Here is a 20,880-nt window from a genome sequence, read left to right as displayed (position 1 = left end):
TAGCAAAAAAAGGAGCCCGCGCGTCTTCTCGGAAGCGGCGCGGTTCGTGATTGAATCTTTCATCTGTGCTTGTATGTCTGTACATCGATATATATAGATGGTTCGGTCCTTTTTTTACACAAAGACGTTTTTTTACTATACAAAATGAAAGCTTAAGCTTCAAGTGTTGATAAAAGTATCAATGAAAAAGTATAAGCAAGTAATAAAAGTAGCTTTAAACAGTCTAAATAATAATAATCAGACATAAAACGAAATGTCTAACAATTCCTTGCTAGTTAATTAGGGGGTCTAATATTTTCTATTTCATACTTACTAGTATAAAGTATGATCAAAGACGTTAATTCTTGTAATAATAAATGCGATATGTTGCCCTTGAAGGATATCCGGTCGGGTTTATCCCACGCCTACGTATCAGCGAATATTTTTTTTTATTCAACAATTGTGACAATAAGTGAACACATGTTAGCAGTTAGAACCCTCTCAAAGTAATGAAAGGTATCGGGTTAAGTTATACAATTGTTAAAAAGATATTTTTCAATAGGTTTTGTTGTGGATATCATCCCATGTTAAAATATCTTTTTTTATTTGATTAAATTTTATTGTTAAATACTTTAGGATAGGATGAACAGGAAGTGCATTTAATGAACATAAATTTAAATTATAAAATTATATGTCGATTGTAGATAACAACCAAAAAAATCATAGAATTTAAAAAAAAAAGGGTCTAGTTGATCTTAATATCCTCTTGAGTCTTGGTACTTTGTTCCAGACTTTAATTGAGAATTCCATAACATCGTTAGAGTTTTTCAATAATAACAGAAAAACATTAATACAAATGATTTAGATAATCTCTCAACAAATCCACAAATTATACCGGGCATACAAACATAGCTCAAAGACCCATTTGCACAAATTTCGGCGGACACATCTAACGACATTTATCGGCGCGAAATTGAACCGGAAAAAGCCGGACATAAATCGCCTGTCCGCTGTCCGGCGCGCCTGTCACAACAACGGAACAAATCAAATCCGAGACTTCCGGACCCGGCTTCCGCAGACAAAAAAGACAGATGACAACCATGATAGATGATCCAAATGTAAAAATGGTTGTATTTATTAGTAAACTGAATAGTACATTTTTCTACACAACACGAAGTTAACATGTCAGAATCATCTAAAAACTAACTATGAATTTGGGCTGGAATTAATTAAAATTTGGGTCATAAGATTTTATAAATATAAACCAAAACTTCCAGTACAAAAGTGCAATTACATTTACTCCTATAACAATCATTAAATTCACAAGCAATAAATCTTCAATACAACATTCGTCGTGAATGTGACCTATGTCAACATATACGTATAGAGTAGGTTCAAGCGTCTGGTGGACTGCGGCCCGGCTTAGGACTTTCACACGGACACATGCGCGGGCCGGATGTCGTAGCAATTACTCTCCTCGCGATTATTATTGCGCTCCATTGTGCCGCCGAATTGCGAGCGTCTCGTCTTCCCATCCGGCCCTCACAGATAAACCAATAAATACTTTATCCAGAACGTAAAAGGGGTCAAATTCCCAAGCGTGACTCTCAACGGCGGTGGAGACTGAAGGTGATGCGTCGCGGGGCCAATATGGGCCGCAGGTGAATGAGGTCCGATATTGTATGGGCACAATGCGCTCTCGCCACGACGACACCTGCGGAGGCTGTGAAAGGACCAACGGGAAAAGGCACAAAGAAATCCACATACTAGTTTCAACTAGTTCAAGATAGCAGATGCGGGTCACTTATTTTAGAAAATGTTTCGATTGCACAGATTTTGTTCATTTCCTTCTCAATAGGCTTTTATTCTCGCCTTTGCATATCTTAATATTTTTAATGTCTTTTAGAAAATAATATGTCCGGATTGATGCCAAAACACAAGATAAATAAATAAAGGTAAGGTAAAAAAGTTGTTTGCATCCAAACAACGCAATGACTTACAGTGAATTGCAGCGTGAAAAGATCTACGAAAACAACTTCACTGAAATTAGAAATGTTTCACCGGTAAGATATTTCTGTTTTCAACACAAATGCAATAATGAAGGTGTAAATTTTTTGACAGCGACGTCATTCATGTTTTAGATAAAGTAAAGAAATCCATTACAATGGAGGTCCAAATATAGAAACAAATCTATAAAACACAAATCGACAAGTAAAATCCATCTACAGAACCGAAAATAAAACATAAGCCTTGGCCTATTACTAAGGACCAAACCAAACACTATAAATGGCTATCACTATGTCGATTTAATTTCATCCTGTATAAAGTTACGTCTTACTAGGAATGCTCCATCCTGTATTCGACCACTTCTTACTATGATTGTACCATGAATAGTAGTTCAATTACAAAGAACATCAAGCAGTTGCATAGCACAAAGTTCACATCAGTACATCAATATAGCGCGCGTCCATACGAGTCCCGGTATGTCTGAGTCAACCAATGACACGGTTCGCACGGACATTTATAACGGACGGCTTACATGCCGCCGGAAATCAACTGGCTGTAATAAAAATGAAGATAGTTTTTACTATAGTAATATATAGATATATAGATAGCTTTTAAAGTTCCTGCTATGACATGTCTTTAGTTGAGCTGGAAAGGTATAAAATTTGTATCTAAAGAATTTATTATATAGACCCAAAACAGAAAGTAACCTACCCCAATAATCATGTAACGAAACGAAATTTAACTCGATTACAAATAACAAAAAAGGTTAGTAACAGACCCATGTAAGCCGTTACTTACTACAGATGGCGTTCCATCAACCTTGTCTTTGAGACTGTACCCCCCTTCATATGACCACTACGATTATAAGTGTTATTCACTCGACTTTATCAATTAAATCGCTCCATCATTCAGATTACGTGGAACACTTGAGGTTGTATGAATGCGCCTTAAACGGGGAATTTAAAAAGAAAAAGTACTAGGACTTTTAAATGTCAATGTGTGTAATATTTTTAAAATGACCTTTAATTTTAATGCAGTTAATGTTTATCTATTAAATGTTTATTATTTCTGGACAATAATTTAAGACATCAAATCCAATAATGAATCTAGCCAGAGACAAAAATCTGCCATAACTGCATAATGGTTATTAAAATTCGGATAGCCGGGAGAGGCAGACATCGTTAGTACCATTAAAGGTAAACTCGTCGTCAAGCATGTGGCTGCAGAAGAATACTTGAGTACTGTTCTGCTAACAAACGCAATTCAACATTAAAATTATTTTACAATTTCTGTTTGGTGAATTTCGACGTATTCTAACTCTTTGGTAACCAAGGAGTTTTTCAAAAAGGTCGTACTGGCCACTAAGAAAGCACAATAAATGTAGATTAAGAAAGATAAGTAAAAAGATTATAAAAATTGCAGCAGAATGTCTGAACTTATTGAACTTTCTTAACATCTGTAGAATTTGTCAGTTAAAAGGTAAAGATGAAATTGGCAAACTTTTCGTTGGTTTCTGAGACCAAAAATCCCTTTCTCCTTTTCTCAAAGATAATGACAGGGATGACGATATGTTTTTATGCAGAGATTTTAATCTCAGAAACCAACAGATAGATACCAAAGATAGATTCAAGGGATTGTATGAATAAAAAGTTGAAAATTCCTATAGTAATGATGGTATTTTCCATTACAATACGTATGTAAGTTGGATTCCATTCAGACTCAATGGAACTATCACATCAACTATTCCTTAACAAATGCGAGTCATTACGCAATCCTTTGAATACAAGCTTTTTATAAGGCGCTATAAGAATTCTTTGTGACATTATATTTACACGACAGTCATGTCTTATTCACTCATAAAATTTTTCAAAATAAATACCACCAGTTACCAACTAACATATAAATATTTAATGAATAAAAATCTATAAAAACTTCACAGACTTAGTGCATATTTTACGTTAAAGTTAATTTATACTAAAATCTATCATAAAACGTTTTAAATAGCTCATATAATCGATGTTCCGACGATGACCACGGGTATATTGAACGAACAGGCAAAGACGCGGGAGATAACAAGTCATAAAATCTCAAGCACACGATTATCTAGAATGAACTTTCTCTAACTTGCATAAATATAAAAGACGTTAAGCTGCATACACATGTGACGTTAAAAACTAAAGGCATCTTAGTACCGCTACATACCCTCAACGTATGACGGAAATTCGGTCAAATGCGCTTGTAAACTTGCAATATTTCTCAAGTCTCTTATAAGTATGACACATTAGCCGAAATAGTCTATTAATCTTGTGTCGGAAATTCCTAGGCGTCTAGTGTGTAAGCACCCTTAGCTTTCAAGGCTTCGCAGGCAAGTCGTATATACTCTTTGCAATAATTACAAATAATGGAACATTTGAATAACACCGTGGGCCATAACTCCAGCGGTCATAAAGTGAAGCCATGAAAACAAAGGGAAGCGATAAAATCCCGGAAGGGTCTTAAATCCGCTTAAAAATGCTCTTGATATATGACTTTTTAAAGAGTTCCTGGATGAATAAAGCTAGTTTCTTTAAATTCTTTTCGAATTTCATGCAGAAAGTACTTCTTGTCTGAAAATAATTTTTAATTTCGAATAAAAAAAAATGCATAGTAACAAATTCGTTTAAAAGATACACTGTTACGTATCCAAATTTAGTCCAATAACCAATTCAAACCGTGTCTGATGTCTTAACGTTGTGCGATACATCTATTATTATCATACATTAAACAGAAATCTTGAAAATTAATATGACTATAGATTAGTATCGGAAATATGACACACTTGCTTTATATTGTTCACATGGACTTTATCTTAATTCATGTGATTCAATTCCACAAAATTCAATTAGCAATCACATAAAAATATCTTGGAACTGATGACGGAAACAGACGCATGTGAATTACTAAACTATGACTCATAGGTCACAATATAAGAACTATGGGATATATCTGGCTTTGTAAAATTTCTCAGAATTTGATAACGTCATGCTAACAAAATATATCTACCCAGGGGGTAGACGTTAGACTTTCGTGTGTGGTCTAACTTAAATTTACTACAAATAAACTTTTGAACATTTGCTTGGCCGCTTACAGCATCATCAATAAAACGAAAAATTCTTACCGATTAAATTTAATATATTGAAGTCATCCAATTCTGTTTACGACAATTATTCTCGAATGTTTCTTTTTGCAACATCTCTACGAAATAACCTAGTATTAAATTAATTTAAACATCGAGTGACAGTTAACGATTAAATATTTTTACATCTTCCTAAGAAGAATTTATTACGTGGAAAAACCTATAAAGCAATTTAATGACACCCTAAAATACATACGAAGAATTTACGAGGCACAAATTTAAGGTAATCAGGACGATAGAAATAGTACGCCCGAAATACCGAGGCCGAGTGGACGCCGCGCCCGCCGCGCAGCACAAACTATCACAAGGTTGTCTGTAGACAAACGGCAAAGAGCACACTGAGAGCTACCTTTAAAATACTACTCAATTTAAGCCGATATACACACAACACTCGCTGATCAGAAATCAATCCGACACTAGATGTAACAAGTAACTATTGTATGAAGGGCAGCTGCAATTGAGAACCAGAATATCATAGAAGACATGAAATATTATTTCGTATTTTCATCTTATCGTCCATCATTGCCTATAGTAATAGAATTGTTTACTTAACATCGAGACGCCACATCCATAAATAATCCTTAAGTCAGCTTTATCATACCACTAGCTGTCGCCCGCGACTCCGTCCGTGCGGAATTATAAAAAAACTTAATAAGTAACTTCAAACAAACATCCATTAATATATCTATATATATAAAAGAAAGTCGTGTTAGTTACACTATTTATAACTCAAGATCGGTCGAACTGATTTAGCTGAAAATTGATTGGGAGGTAGCTTAGAACTAGGAGACGGACATAGGAACTTTTTTATCTTGTGTGCATTTTTTTTATTCCGCGCAAACGGAGTCGCGGGTAAAAGCTAGTTTATAATATTAGAAAGATATATACAGTCAAATGACAAAAGATAAATTACGAAGGCACGATTTATGCAAAACTGAAAGAACAAGACAGTTACTCGCGATGTGTTTATTTAACTTTATTGAAGGTAAAGATTGTCGCCGTTAAGGCATTACACTCACGTGCAAGTCTGAGGGTGGCCAATAATAATTTTCACACAACACGGCTATCTATATAATGTCATTAACTGACAAACGACCACACGCAATGGAGTCCTTGACAATTCCGCACTTGGGAAATTATTAAATCTATAAGAGAAATATTAAACAAAGATTTACGACGTACGAATAGAAATATTGGTATTTTTTTATGTTCCAAAATGTAATCTACTTACTTGTTTGTTTAAATAAAAGTGAATATATGTATTTTTGTTTCCAATGAATTCCTAAACATCTGAACAAAACATTATTAAACTTGTGGATGTTCTGATGACGCCACAGAAGATTTGAAGACACTAAAACCATGATTGAAATAAAATGATTATTTATACTTGAAGCCTCATTTAATTAAATTTAGATCAAAGTTTAGATTTCAATGACGTACTTTGATACAAAAGTGTCGTACCATCAACGAGTTTCCAAAAAGCAGAAGGTAACTGTCACAGCTCATTATAAACCCGTAGAATGAATCGTCCACTTCCCGACTCACACAAAAACTGACCATTTGATGACTTTTTAATTTATTTTGTCCGTTCCCCGGCCAATGTAATGACGGAAGCTGAATGAGAAAGCGTATAACTGTCCTAGAGATGGGAACGAAGGAGTAAAGAACTGGTTTTATAAAAGGTCCTCAAATAAAAAGTAAAAGTGTTAACAACCTGTAAAACGTGGATTGAGCGACGTGATCGTCGTTGAATCGACACAAAACATCGTTGCCTGATTTATCTACGTCTGAATGTGATTATTCAACACTATCAATTATACTAAGATTTTTTCTATGTTCCGGTGGCAGTAAACGTGTTAAAGCTAAAAAACGAACAAGATTTAAACATATAAATATGTGTAGCTAAAAGACAAACTTATGTTGAACCCTTTAAAGTATATCTTACTGGCGTACTCAGAGTTTGATTACTAAAGGGCCGCTTAATTTGGCCAACGAAAATTAAGAAACCTGGGTATGATCATACTCTACAAAATACAATATTTGACGTTACTTTTGAAATCCAATTCAATTTCCAATTTCATATTTTCGAAATATATGTCTTACTCATCGAAGGTGACTTACGAAGCGCCTCTGTCGGAGAGGTCATCTACCAAAACGCTATCTACAAAACTGCCGCGGTATCAGAGGTCGAGCCGCGGAAGCGAGGTCAGCCTTATCTCTGACGTCACATCCGGGATATATCTTGGAAGGGTTATTGAGTATACAATTCTTTTAATCGATCATTCATATTCCACACACAATTATAATTAATGACTATTTGTTGATCGTGAATACAAATTGAAGTTTTAAAGATTACGTTTATGAGCAAATTTAAATTTAAACTATTTCATAAATAAAAAACACTAGTAAGAGCGAAAAAATGTCTGAAAATATCAAAAGACTACTTACACGTTATGTTTCTTGTAAAAATACCGCTTTGACCTGTAACAACAAAAATAAAATTATGAGAATTACAAAAAAAAAAAAACAATTGATAACTAACATAACATTACACCGCCAAATACGGTTAAGTTCAGACAGATCTCAAATATAAATAAAGTTCTACGATATCTCATTATCTATAAACCTAATAAAGATCATGATTATCTCTCTTAGGTTATAATAAATGGCATAAGGCCTATTTTAATTCCGTACTAGTTGCCCACGCATACAACATTGTAGGTATTACAATTACGTCTTGTTACATAATGTTTGAATGTCAGCTTGTCGCTTGCGTAACAGTTAATTCGAGATATACGACCTGTATGATAGCTTTTTTATATTATAAGGTGGCAAACGAACTATTACTAGTACTAGTAAGAACTATTGCTGCCTTATTGTCAATTCAAATAAGCCTACAATAAGTTAAGAGTGACTAGCCCAGTGTGGATTTCTTGTCTACACATTGAATTTCTTCGGAGATATATGCTGGTTGCATTACATTTTCTTAACGGCAAATTACTACACTTTCAATTCGTCAATTAAAATATAATATTGTTAAATGAGTGCAAAAAGTAAAAAACATAAAATCCATTTAAATATAGTCAATCTAATTGGCAATTTCAATGAACTTACACGACTAAAAGAACTTGAACAGAAGATAAATTTAATTTATTGCAAAAAGCAAAACTTATTCCATCATACCGACCAATTTAAGTTGACCCTTACTTGATATTACAATTTATTATGCCAAATATTAGTTTGGTTAAGTTTAAAATACGTTTTCAAGATCATTTCAAGTCTTGTGAACTTATACGTGTATTTGTTTGAACTCATTTATTTAATAAATTAACAATAATAGGCAATTAAAACGTAAATTAAAGGTTTATAACGTGGTATTTAATGATAAGTAATAGCTATGTTACACTAAATTTGTTCTCTAAATGGTTCAAGAAAGTTAGTTGTATTGATAAGAGAATGATTAATAACTGTTAATAGTATCCTTACACGTGTCGTAGCTTCAAATATATTAAGCCAGTTACACACCTTCGGTTCAAACTGTAAAGTTTGTTAGTTTACTTAACTAACTTTACAGTTAAAACTTACTTGTATAAGAAAAACTGAGGAATGTACCCTTTAACTGACTGAACTGTCGCCTGTAATGTTACCTGCACACGTAAATTTATACTGTACAACCCGACTGTACAGTTAAAACTGATAGTGTGTAGCCAGCTTTAGGCCTTTTTATTCATTCGGTAAATGATAGACCGGAAGAGTCGATAGCATACATTTCTTATAGCTTAATTAAAATTTTATAGCATTCTAATATTTCTGCAAAATATTTTTTTGACAAAGTTATTTCACTTCACCAATTTAAGACATTTTTCACTTGTCGGTAAATCATACCTAAATTTAGTTTTCTCGTTACTTTATCAAATATAATTTTAAATACATATTTTACATGAAATTGTTTAATCCTGGCTTTCTGACATCAAAATTTCCTTTTAAAACATATTGTTATCTTTGTTTTGTCGAAGATAATGACCGGGATGACTATATGTTTTATAAAGACGATTTTGATCTCAGAAACCCACGGTAAGTATACTATATAACTATGTACAATGGTCGGTATCAACATATAGACCAAATCGGGGAAATACAACCATTAAAATATCCGCTATGTAGTCGTTTTTACAATTCTCAGAAACGACACGAATGCTTCATTGAGTGAGTTTTGACTCACATAGTATTTATAAAACTATAAGTTACTATGACTCACGTGTAGAGTAACTGTCACACAACTAAGCTATCAGGACAAAATTTACAATGTAGTGTTTTTATTTTTGATGTATAGGACTAGGGTACGGACGGACAAAAAGATTGTTAAAAATAACTTAACTAACGCACTGGTTGTAGTTTGTCTCTTTCTAAGAATTACTACATCAATGAATCTAAATATTCTTTTGTACGACCGTACCTAGATTGAGATTTATTATTTACTAGCTGTCGCCCGCAACTCCCTTCGCGCGGAATTAGAAACGTAAAAAGTAGCCTTTTTGTTCTTCCATACTATGTTCTACATCTGTGTCAAATTTCATCAAGATCCGTTGACCCGTCCCGGAGATACCTTCAAACAAACATCCATCTATCTAAACAGTAAGCAGTAAGATTATTGCAGTACAAAATGTAAAATATTCCGAATTACGGGTCATGATTTAAAAAAAAAAACATTTAGAATTCAGCGAAATAAATAGGAAATATCCTCGAAAAACATAATGTATGTCAACTCTCGTTCCGGACAAACGTGCGAGTTGCGTGAAGATGTAATCGGACGGTCAGATATCGTGATATTCTATGATAATGGAAACGAGCTATCGCACGCATCTGGACCGAATCGGTGTTATGGAAACTAATTTCATCTTATATAACACGTGCGGACGAAAGTTTACGTGTTAAGATGCTCCGATAACTATGACAAAATGATTCGGTTATTGTTTCTTTCTATTTCAGAAGAATTTCTCCAACAAATAGACGACAAAACTTAACAAAACTACTTATTCGGTATGCTTTATTAAAGGTAGAAATAAAACAATACAAACAATAAAGTTTATTTAAATTTTTAGGCGTCCAAAACTTAAAGGTTTAAATCTACATAATAAGCACATAAGTTTAGCTAAAGTTCAATCCGCACAGCAATCAGTCAGTTATCAGACGGTCTACGCCTTTCCGACCTTTGACCCCTGAGTCAAACAGCAATGCGACCATTGTAGCTACCGGTGGCGTTCCCAGAATGTTCACTTCCTCCCCGACGTATTGAATAAGCAATTGTACTTGGCAACTTATTAACATAAAAAAATTATAAATGTTATCTGGCCACATCGACATTTATTACCGCATAGTAACTGATAGAGTCGTAAATCAAGTGAGAGTTCGTAGATTTAGAATTTTAGCATAAGAACTACGCAATGTCTTAAATAAACATTTCTTTTAGTCAATGGATGGATGATAAACGGATGGAAACGAAACCTAATAAATTATATTTTCACAATATGTCTTACTGATATTATAAATGCGAATGTTTGTATGCGGATGGATGGATGTTTGAAGGTATCTACAAAATGTCTCAACGGATCTCCATAAAATTTGGCATAGACGTAGATCATAGTCTGGAAGAACACATAGGCTACTTATTATGTTTTTTTAATACCACGCTGAAAGTCACGGGCCACAGCTAGTACGTAGATAATCATAAAACGTAAAGTTTGGAAACAAGTATCAATAATAAATCTATATTGAATCATATAAATAATTCAAAAGACATAAATTGTATTTTTAAAGACCCAAATTTTAATTAGCATACAATAAGCGTGATATATGAAGGCGTACACTATAAATTTTATAATTAATCCCTTCACAACATACGGAATACATAACAAAACATATCAAAAGCCCTTACCTTGAACCATAATTACCACTAAATAGGTCAAGGGTTATTGAAAACAGACATCCAGTACATATTGATGCATACAAAACAAGCCTTTATGACCTACGACATAAATGTCGTTCTCATATCCATGGTAAACGTATACACATGTAGAAGGTTAATAATGTGGGAACCGGGAGCGTGGCGTAATAAAAAGAATTCGGATTTTTTTTTTCTGTTCATTAAGCTGCTTTAAAAGTATTAATCGAGGTGCCATCAACTAAAAACGTGTTTTATAAAATAGAAAGTAAGTTTAATAAAGTTATCTTATTATAATATTATCCAGAAGTATGTTCTTTTAAATAATATATACATAACATGGTTTGCTAATTATATGCTAATACAATTGTGGTATTGCCCGCATCAATCTCTTCGACGGCTCTAGAACAGCTGCGTGCTGCGCAGTGCACCTTCCAATTCATCACTTTACGCCCTATCACAGCTAAATTTGTGTTCTGTGCAGCGACTCGATTCTCCGAGCCAACAAAAAATTTTGATATCTCCTATACAGCGACCTTACCTCGGTTAGGTGTCAACAAGGACTGACTCAAATGTCACCCACGTCCGCGCCAAACGCGCTCAAACAATGTGCATTGCATCCGATATGCAGACGACGCATTATCATGTACACTTATTTTATTCTATTTTTAATGCCCTCAGTCAGTAAAAGGATGTAATAATATGGTCTGTTTTAGTGTTCTTTGTATTTAATGATATAGGTATAAAAAATATAAGTTTGCTCCCATTGAAAATATCTACATATGCGTTTCTTTTGTTTTAGATGATGGCGACCATCACTAGAAATCTAGGGGCGCTTGTTTCATTAAACAAAAGAAAAAATTTGCAAAAATAAATCAAACTTATAAACTCTTTGAAGACTTAAAATTACGAATATAAAGTAGGCATAATGTGGCCATTGAATTTAAAAAAATTACGTTTTTGTGTATTGAAAAAGTGAACATTGTTTATTAGTGTAGGAATCTATGAGGCGTTGTATTTGATTTCCGACTTTATCACCGAATTGTTAGAGATATAGGGTTTTTCATATCACAACTAGATTTGTGCCGAGGCCGATTCCGGCAGCGCGCGAGCAGCGACCTCTGGCGGTATATAAACAAACAAATCTTCCTACATTTTAATCATTTTCACGTGATGCAATGACATTTCCTGTTCTTTTATCCGACAAAAAGAAATAAAAATACGTAGAATTAATAATTCGATTTCTTTGCTGTGGATAATAATCATACAAAATCTGTATGTTTGTTTTGATTTTATTTTTACATAAAACCACAAAAATATTTTATGTTTGAAACATGTTCACAAATACATATTTGTAACTGAAATCAAATCAGGTCAGGAATCCAAAACCAGGAGCACAAGACTGCTTAGGTAGATAAGCTATTGCTTAGCACTATGTGCCTTTAAAGTAATAATTAGGATATATTACCGCAACATTTGTAAATTACTGTAAACTTGAATGATTGCATGTACCCTCCATTTGTATGACATAAGTTATTTCAAATTTAAATTTCAGCAAATAAAGGCAAGATCCGATATATTATAGTAAAAAGCCGGTCACAAAAAGGAACAGAACCAAACAAACCGTAGGCAATAATGGCCAGGTACCAGGCGGGCATAAATTCCGTAGCAGTCGTCACACCTACGGACACCACAATTATTGTCACAACGTCAGGATAAATACAACTTACGGTATACATAAAACAAAAGTTTTTATTCATAACAAAATGAATACGCCGTCTTAAATGCTAGCTTCTTAAGGTTTAATACCAAAAAGAAGAGACTTCTGCTACTTCCTGTGTCTATATCGATAACTAGTACCCAAAGAACATACTGATAGACTCAGTAGGCTTTTGAACTTCTGCAGCTGTATAGTATCTAAGATACAGCTGCAAATTATAACTCTTAAATAAATCAGACAAACAGTAGCGTAAGTTTCCACTGCCGAAATATCTGTGCAAAAACATAGTGCAGTTCTGATCATTCTGTTAAAAAACTGACACAGCAATATGCAAATTGAATAACTATCTTAGCGGTGGAGTTTCAAGGTTAAATGAACTAGGCATTAAGAAAATAGTTATGGCCACCCTATTGGCCACACTCGCACCTACCCGCGAGTGCGGTCGCGCAAAAAATGCGGTGCGTCGACCGACTGCTGCCCTTGAACGAGACACGTGTCCTAGCACACAGACACGAGTCGACACCCTACACTAATTCACGTTGAGAAATACTTAATGGTACTATGACAAATTATTATAATCAACTATCGAAAGGCACTTTATTATATATTACATATGTATTTTTGTGTATGAAAAATAGTTTAAAATGTACATTATATATCTATCTACTCATTGGTAGACAAAATGTCCGAAGTAATGCAAAATATATAAGTAAAAAATGCCACAGTACTTCCGATAATCCTCGTCTACAAAACACAAAATATAATTTATAATTGAAGTGTCTGTCTGCTATCTTCGAGTGTTTCAACTTAATTACTTGGTTGCTTAATTAACGCAGCGCTTAAAACGAACTTATACTTCGGTAACTGTCTGTCGTTTCGTCTGAGTGTTTTAAAGAACAACTTCTGTTTGATAATTGTGTTCACTTATGACTACCTGAAAGCAATTTCGGCAAATACAATTTTCGATTGTTCAATCAAAGTATAATTTATGATTTTTAATGAGTCCTTACAATATCTTAAATATATAAAAGAAAGTCGTGTTAGTTACACTATTTATAACTCAAGAACGGCTGAATCGATTTGACTGAAAATTTGTGGGCAAGTAGCTTAGAACCAGGAAACGAATATAGGATAATTTTTACCCAGTTTTCTATTTTTTTATTCCGCGTGGACGGAGTCGCGGGTAAAAGCTAGTTGTTTATAAAACATAAGGTCCTAAGCGAATTCAGTGAAGATAAAAATTTATATTTAGACATTTTACTGGCTGACAATGTCATTTATTGGCTACTAGCTGTCGCCCGAGACTCCTTCCGCGCGGAATGAAAAAAAAACTTAATAAGTAGCCTATGTGTTCTTCCAGACTATGTTCTACATCTGTACTAAATTTCATCAAGATCTGATCAGCCGTTCCGGAGATACCTTCAAACAAACATTAATCCATCTAAACATTCGAATTTATAATAACAGTATGAAGTATGAGAGCATTTAAATTGATGATTCAGACATGTCAATTTTTTATAACTCACATACAGCCTTACAAAGGTAAAATTGTTCAGATAGGTTTATTATAATTTCTCATTTCCATTAAATTCAACGATAAAGACACAATCTGTCTCAGTCAGTATCTTTTACTTCATGTTTTTATTATTCGCGATCACACACTTGTAGATAAAAATAATGGTGGACCATCATTACGCAATACTTTAGCAAAAAAGCATATCCTTTCTTATAATTTAATATCCTAGTAATTCTAGTACATCGACTAAAACTAGAATGTTTCTAATCACACTTGTGCATTGGTCGTTAAATTTCTTAAACCGATGTTAATTTACTTCACAAATATCTATGTATAATGATATACGCAATTACATTTAAAACTTTAGCACGCACAACCTCTATACATCCGCCCTTGAACTTGGTCAGCGAGTTTGGCAATGAATTGCGTCGTACTCTTGAGCACGATGTCTTTGAACGTATAGAAATTAATCAACATTCTTTACATTAAATACAAGCCAACGATCTTTTTATATTGTATAATAGATATATCGGTTTACAATCAAGGAGACATGTATAACACGTGCCAGTTATCTGAATCTTTAAATCAAAATCAATGTGTTTAAATCATAAAACTTCGGTAGTGTTTTGAGCACGCCGGTGAAAGCGTTCAAATGTAACTGCCTCACACAATCATTAATTGGTCACTAAGGCAGACGCTCATTGTAGATTTATTAAAAAGGAAGTCTTTCCTTAAGTATAAAGCATTTGAATGTGGCAGTCAATAAAACAATTTTAAACATGGAGAAGTTAGAGTCGCATTTTTAATTTACAAATAAAAGATCATAGACGTTATTAGATTAGTGACATTTAGTGACACATTTTATATCATGCGTACATTTTTGCATCAGATCTTCAAAGGCCACAAATGTGCGACTATGTCTTCAGATGTCACAACTAGAGTGATTAAAATTTCCGCTGAGCTGACGATCAAAGTACATCACATTCGTTGCGGTCAATTGCCTCATGAGAAACTTTTTAAATAGTCAATAGTGATGTATCACTATCCAATATAGACTATCTTTGGGACTATAGCACTTTGAAATTGACTAAGAATTAGTCATTCGTCACGAAACGTTATAGCATAATTTGGAAAAATCTAAAATTTGCTTTACGGTAACACAGTCTAAGCCTTTTTACACCATAAAATTTGGCAATGTGCCAATATTACATGAGTTAGTACTACATAAAAAAGGTTAATTTTAGGCTTACGTAAAAATACATTAGACTCGTTATTTTTACACAAATCGGTTATAATCTGGCAACAGTCAATTTGACCAGACGGTCAGTTAGCGAAAGTCAGACCGGTCATTGACAGACCACTAGCTTGGACATTTATCAAGAAATATTTTTAAACCAAATAATGTGTTTATTATTAGATAATTAGTTATGTGTTAACAGAGGTTAACAACCGTTTTAAAAAAAATCTACACTGAATCCAAAAACTATTATTATAACAACACCTGGAAAATAATTAAATTATCGTTCGTGACAATGCAATGCGTGACGTTTTATCAATTTCAACAAAATGCGCCTCTATTTAAGTATATTTAAAACGATTTCAAGCCTAAGCTCTTTGCCCTCCGCAAATGTCTAGACGATTTCCACTTCAACTTGTTCAAATTTAACGAGATGTGACAGTACGAACATTTTACGTGTTACAAATCGTAGACTGAAGAAAATCTATTACTATTTTTAAGACAAGACTAACTCACATTTTTTGGCCCTTATGTTAACCCTTAGCGTACGGTGTCTTCCTAAGTGACAGTTAAATGGCGGCAACTGTAATACAAGATATAAACATCATATGGGCCTTGAGGCACAATTACAGGCATTGCTTCCATTGGGCAGAATGGATGAGTCAACGACGACGGTACCATCAAACACCTGCTTAGTTCTATTCACTTAAATAAACATTATCATCAAGCCTTGTTACGTTAACGAGTTGACCACTTAACACAGGTGTAACATACTGAATATATACTTAGGTACAACAAAAAGTTAGAGGATAGGCAATACGATTGATATATCTGGGCTTATATACTTACGTTTCAGGAAAGCCAATGCATTCAATTATATACTGAAAAACATTACTTGAAAACTCGCGAGTAGAAGCATTACATCATTCACCTTTTGAAAGCTGCTTAATTTTAACCGCTGTAATGTGTAAAGGAAATTGTAAATAAAAAACCATAATGAAATTGTCCTCAAACAGTTTGCGCTCGCTCATATTCATAGTATGAACTCATATTTATTGAACTTCGAACACTTCGGCTGATGATTAATAGGAAAATTTTATAAAAATGCAAAGTGTAATGAACTCCAGTCAGAAATACGTGCAACCTTGAACTGTAATGAATCGATTCGCAAAAGAGGCGTCAGGCGCTCGCTATCTTGTTTACGTATGATAAAATTATAACTGCATCCATATCGATCACACCACTAACATCCGAAATCAATATTCGGTCTTGAAAATTATTTCATTCTTTTTATATGGTATGTCGATCATCTACTAAGAGATAGATTTTATTCGTTTGCTATTACGCACCGAGGATAAGATTGATAACGAGATGGAATATTCATCATCATCATCATCAGCTCACTATACGTCCCCACCGAGCGGCTCGGAGCCTACCCTAAGTTAGGGGTGACTAGGCCACAGTCAACCACGCTGGCCAAGTGCGGGATGGTTGACTTCACATATATCATTGAATTTCTCAGATATATGCAGGTTGCATCACGATGTTTTCCTTCAGCGTAAGAACGTCGGATAAATGTACATATGTAAATCGAATATCGAAAAACACATTGGTACATGGCGGGATTCGAACCCAGGACCTGCAGATTGCAAGTCAAGTGCTTAACCCCTAAGCCACCGACGCTCTTATTATTATTATTATTATTATATGGAATATTGATTTCGAGAATTACCTTAAACGTTGTAATATCTCTTTTGCGTCGTTTTGCGCATTCTGTCACGTACGTACAACATGCTAATACTGTTCCGTAGAGCTGTTTGGAACTCTACCAACTGATGAGTTTCCTTGTCGAATTTCACTATCGTTTATTCTTAGTTCTTTCTTCAATATTTAAGCGTCGATAAATCAACATTACGAATATGGATCTGTGCGCAACATACAATCACAGATCACAATTAAACCTAGAGAAATGTTACAAAGAAGCTTAGCTTACTAGGCCATTACATAAGCGGGGAATATCTAGCACAAATTTCACAAGAAGGGGAAAAACTTACTAATCTGATATAAAATATCTACTATGAACACTTCTATGGAGACTCAGGGTAACTGACGGTAACTAATCCACGGTAACTGCTGGCAAATTGTTGTAATAAGGGTATTTTTATAAACAGATGAAAAAAACAACTTTCAATGCAAACAAGGACGAACCTCTACAACAGAGGACGCAGAAAGCTATGGCTGTATAGTTTCAAACTTTTTCTTCGTATGTATGGAGAATAATAAATGATGGTTGGCGCAAATACAAATATCCTTGCGTAAGTCCACGCTTCCTTGGTCTGTACGTCTGGCAAGATGCCAATGTACTCGGTTATATGTAATATGAACAAATTTCTCTCGTGTACACCAAGAATACAGATCATGCAATAAAAGTAGTTTCTAATAAATTATAAAACTTTGTTCTTGGTTATTATTAACTAGGAACTTTAAAAAAAAATCACGTCGACTTTTATGATGTTCCGATGAAAATATAACTGTGTGTTGCCTTGATATTTGGACAAGACATGAAGAAATATAAACTATAAAAGGTAGGCAAAAACTTATATATTAATGCATATTACAAATAAAGACACCTAATTTCGAAATAACTCACAAATTGCTATCAAATTTGCATATAAAACGTTCTATACAAACAGAAAACTTAAGCTTGATATAAACGAAAATTTCGTAAGGGACTTATTAAATAAACAAACATTTTCCCCTAGATGACATCAAAAGACACGTTCCCCTCAATAGCAATCTATCTGTTGCCACGCACTTCAACGCATGACAACATTGACAGAGATTTTAATTTCATCGTACGCGTTGCGACGTCAACCTCATCAAAATTAAAACCATCCTTTGATCACTATATTGACATATTTCTTTAACTTTCAACTAGGGCTGCCACGAGTTAATTGACATAACATACGTAATTGTCCTCATTAATAAAGGAGCGAGATATGTATTATATAATTCTAGGAAATAACTTTAAGAAATCACAATGAACCCTTTTAGGAAAGACCCGCAAATCTTTTGTCTTAGTCATAGTTGACAAACTTTACAAGAATAACTTCGGTTATGAAAGTTTGAGTGAGACCATCTGATTCAGTAGTCCATTTTGCTCGTGGTATGTAAGCCCTCAAGCTATATGAAAGATGTAGACAACCTTTGATGAAAATCCCAACATTCAAAACAAGTTGTTTTAATATAAAAATTCGTAAATGTACTTAAACTTGTGTTGCGTAACATTAGTAACTTATAAATTCCTATTATAAAGAGCCAACATTGGTACACGTAGAGTACAGGGGTGTCGCGTGTGAGCAGAAACTGGGTCGCATCTGGAAGCAGTACAAGCGCCGGCCACCATGCTTGGATTAACTCACGCAGCCCGCAAATAATAACAGTAGAGAGTACATAGACTAGCGTTACACTTTGCTAGAGAACACGTAACTATATATGGATATTAAACCAAGAAAAAAACTCTTTGAAGTACCATAGTTACATCAAGACATCACCTTAAATGACTAGGCAGAACAATATCCCATGTTTCTAAATTATAAACCTCGTTTGTAGCCACCAAACCAAAACTAGTTAACTTTCTAGTTTGTCAATTTCATTAAGTATGAATGTACTTCTCATTATATACTTTGTTTATATAACTATTATGTGAACTTCCGTACTATGTAAAATATGTGTACAGAGACCGACCTTTGTAATAAAGATCCACATTGTACATGACTTCAAAGTATATTTGAACTGTCCGGTATTCGATACGGTAACCATCAATACTAAGGGCATATAATTGATATGAATGATGATGAGATAAATATTTATTCTTTAGATAAACGCTATTTCCCAATCGATTCGCAAACAAAGGCTTGAGTGCCCTTGTGAACGCTTGTCCGGTCGATGTTCAAATCGACCAATATTTGTTTATCGAACCTACGCCAGCGCGACCTTACTTAATTCTAAGACTTTTCAACATCCTGGTATATTGCATACATAATGACTAAGAACTGGGGGTTATTCAGTATCTCAATCTAGATTAAAAAATAAAGATCTTATTCTTGTTATCATTAACAGGATAAAATATTGTACTAAATAAAAGAGCTTGGAATGTGGTAGCAAAACAAAGTAATGCCAAGACTGGTTCGGAGTTTCAGATAAGGTCTTAAAATTCTGAGACGGTACACCACGCACATTTTACAAATGTACATTCTTTTCCAATCATAGCGAAGCTAATTGAATCATCATCCTTAGGCTTAGAGTCTAAAATAGAATAAAGGTGTACTTTGATATGTCACATTACGCTTTATTGGATTCATTTTCGTTGGCGAAATTCGGCGCATCGTCGGTCAAAGGCGCGACCTTGAGCCAGTGCGTCGACGCCGATCCGCCCTTGACCGGACTCATAATCTGCCCACGTACATCCAAACCATAAACTACTCGGTGGACCGACTTCCCACTCGGTTACATATCTACTTTGTAACGCGGTGAAGCCATTATCGCTTTTATAGTCATGCCCTTAATGGTCTAAATAGTTTGATTAGTGTTACAGGGAGTGGGTATACTGGTGTGCGTTGTTACTTCGCGAGGAAGCTGACTTCCTCGTTTTATCCAAATTAGGACCACGTGCGTCATGGTTGGGGACTTCCGTCTTCTTCCGTCCGTCGCTGACTGTATGCAGCTTTCGATTACTATGATAAGTCCATTGTTCTGTGCACTGATGTAACTATGGATGTACGTCTTTAGAATTTCATATTTAATTAGTCAATGAACGCAGTCACGATAATCGATTATAAATTTGATCACCGATTTTGAATCATAAATTCGAAAGCCAATTGCTCGCACAAGACTCACTTCAACTATCACAATTCTAAGCAACACGAATAATAATTGATTTAAATCAGTTATGTCTTAAATTTCACGTGTAAAAAGAAACGAAGCAGAATCTAATGTGAAATCGAGTTAATACTCTAAAACATTTTTCTTTATACTCTTAGGAAAAATAATAGAGGTCGGGTACCTCTTAAATAACATTAAATGTCAGGGTTGGTAGGGGTGGCGATACATCGACCCGGGCGGGCAAGGTCAGAGCAAAGTGTTCTAGCAATTTGTCTCGACGTAGGACCCGGGGCGGAGGACGGAGGCGCGGCGGAGAGGGGGGCAATGTAAAGGGATCACAGGGATAACGTTTTCGTTAGGGCCCCGTTGGCTAGAGTCTGAATGGCGGCGGCGCGCGGATTCAATCTGCTTTGTGGATGTT

The 20,880-nt window shown here is 34.5% G+C and overlaps 1 long non-coding RNA gene across 1 annotated transcript in view; it reads right to left on the bottom strand.

Annotated features, from left to right (window-relative positions):
- Nucleotides 1-20,880, bottom strand: part of LOC106718932 — a 106,624-nt gene that overhangs the window by 12,326 nt on the left and 73,418 nt on the right. The window contains exon 3 of the long non-coding RNA XR_001357396.2: nucleotides 7,610-7,642. This is a non-coding gene — a long non-coding RNA (uncharacterized LOC106718932). The remainder of the gene's footprint in view (nucleotides 1-7,609; nucleotides 7,643-20,880) is intronic.

Source organism: Papilio machaon, chromosome 12 (genome assembly GCF_912999745.1).
Source record: "Papilio machaon chromosome 12, ilPapMach1.1, whole genome shotgun sequence".
Lineage (NCBI taxonomy): Eukaryota > Metazoa > Arthropoda > Insecta > Lepidoptera > Papilionidae > Papilio > Papilio machaon.
Note: the sequence above shows the minus strand (reverse complement) of the source record. Positions and strands in the feature narration are given on the sequence as shown.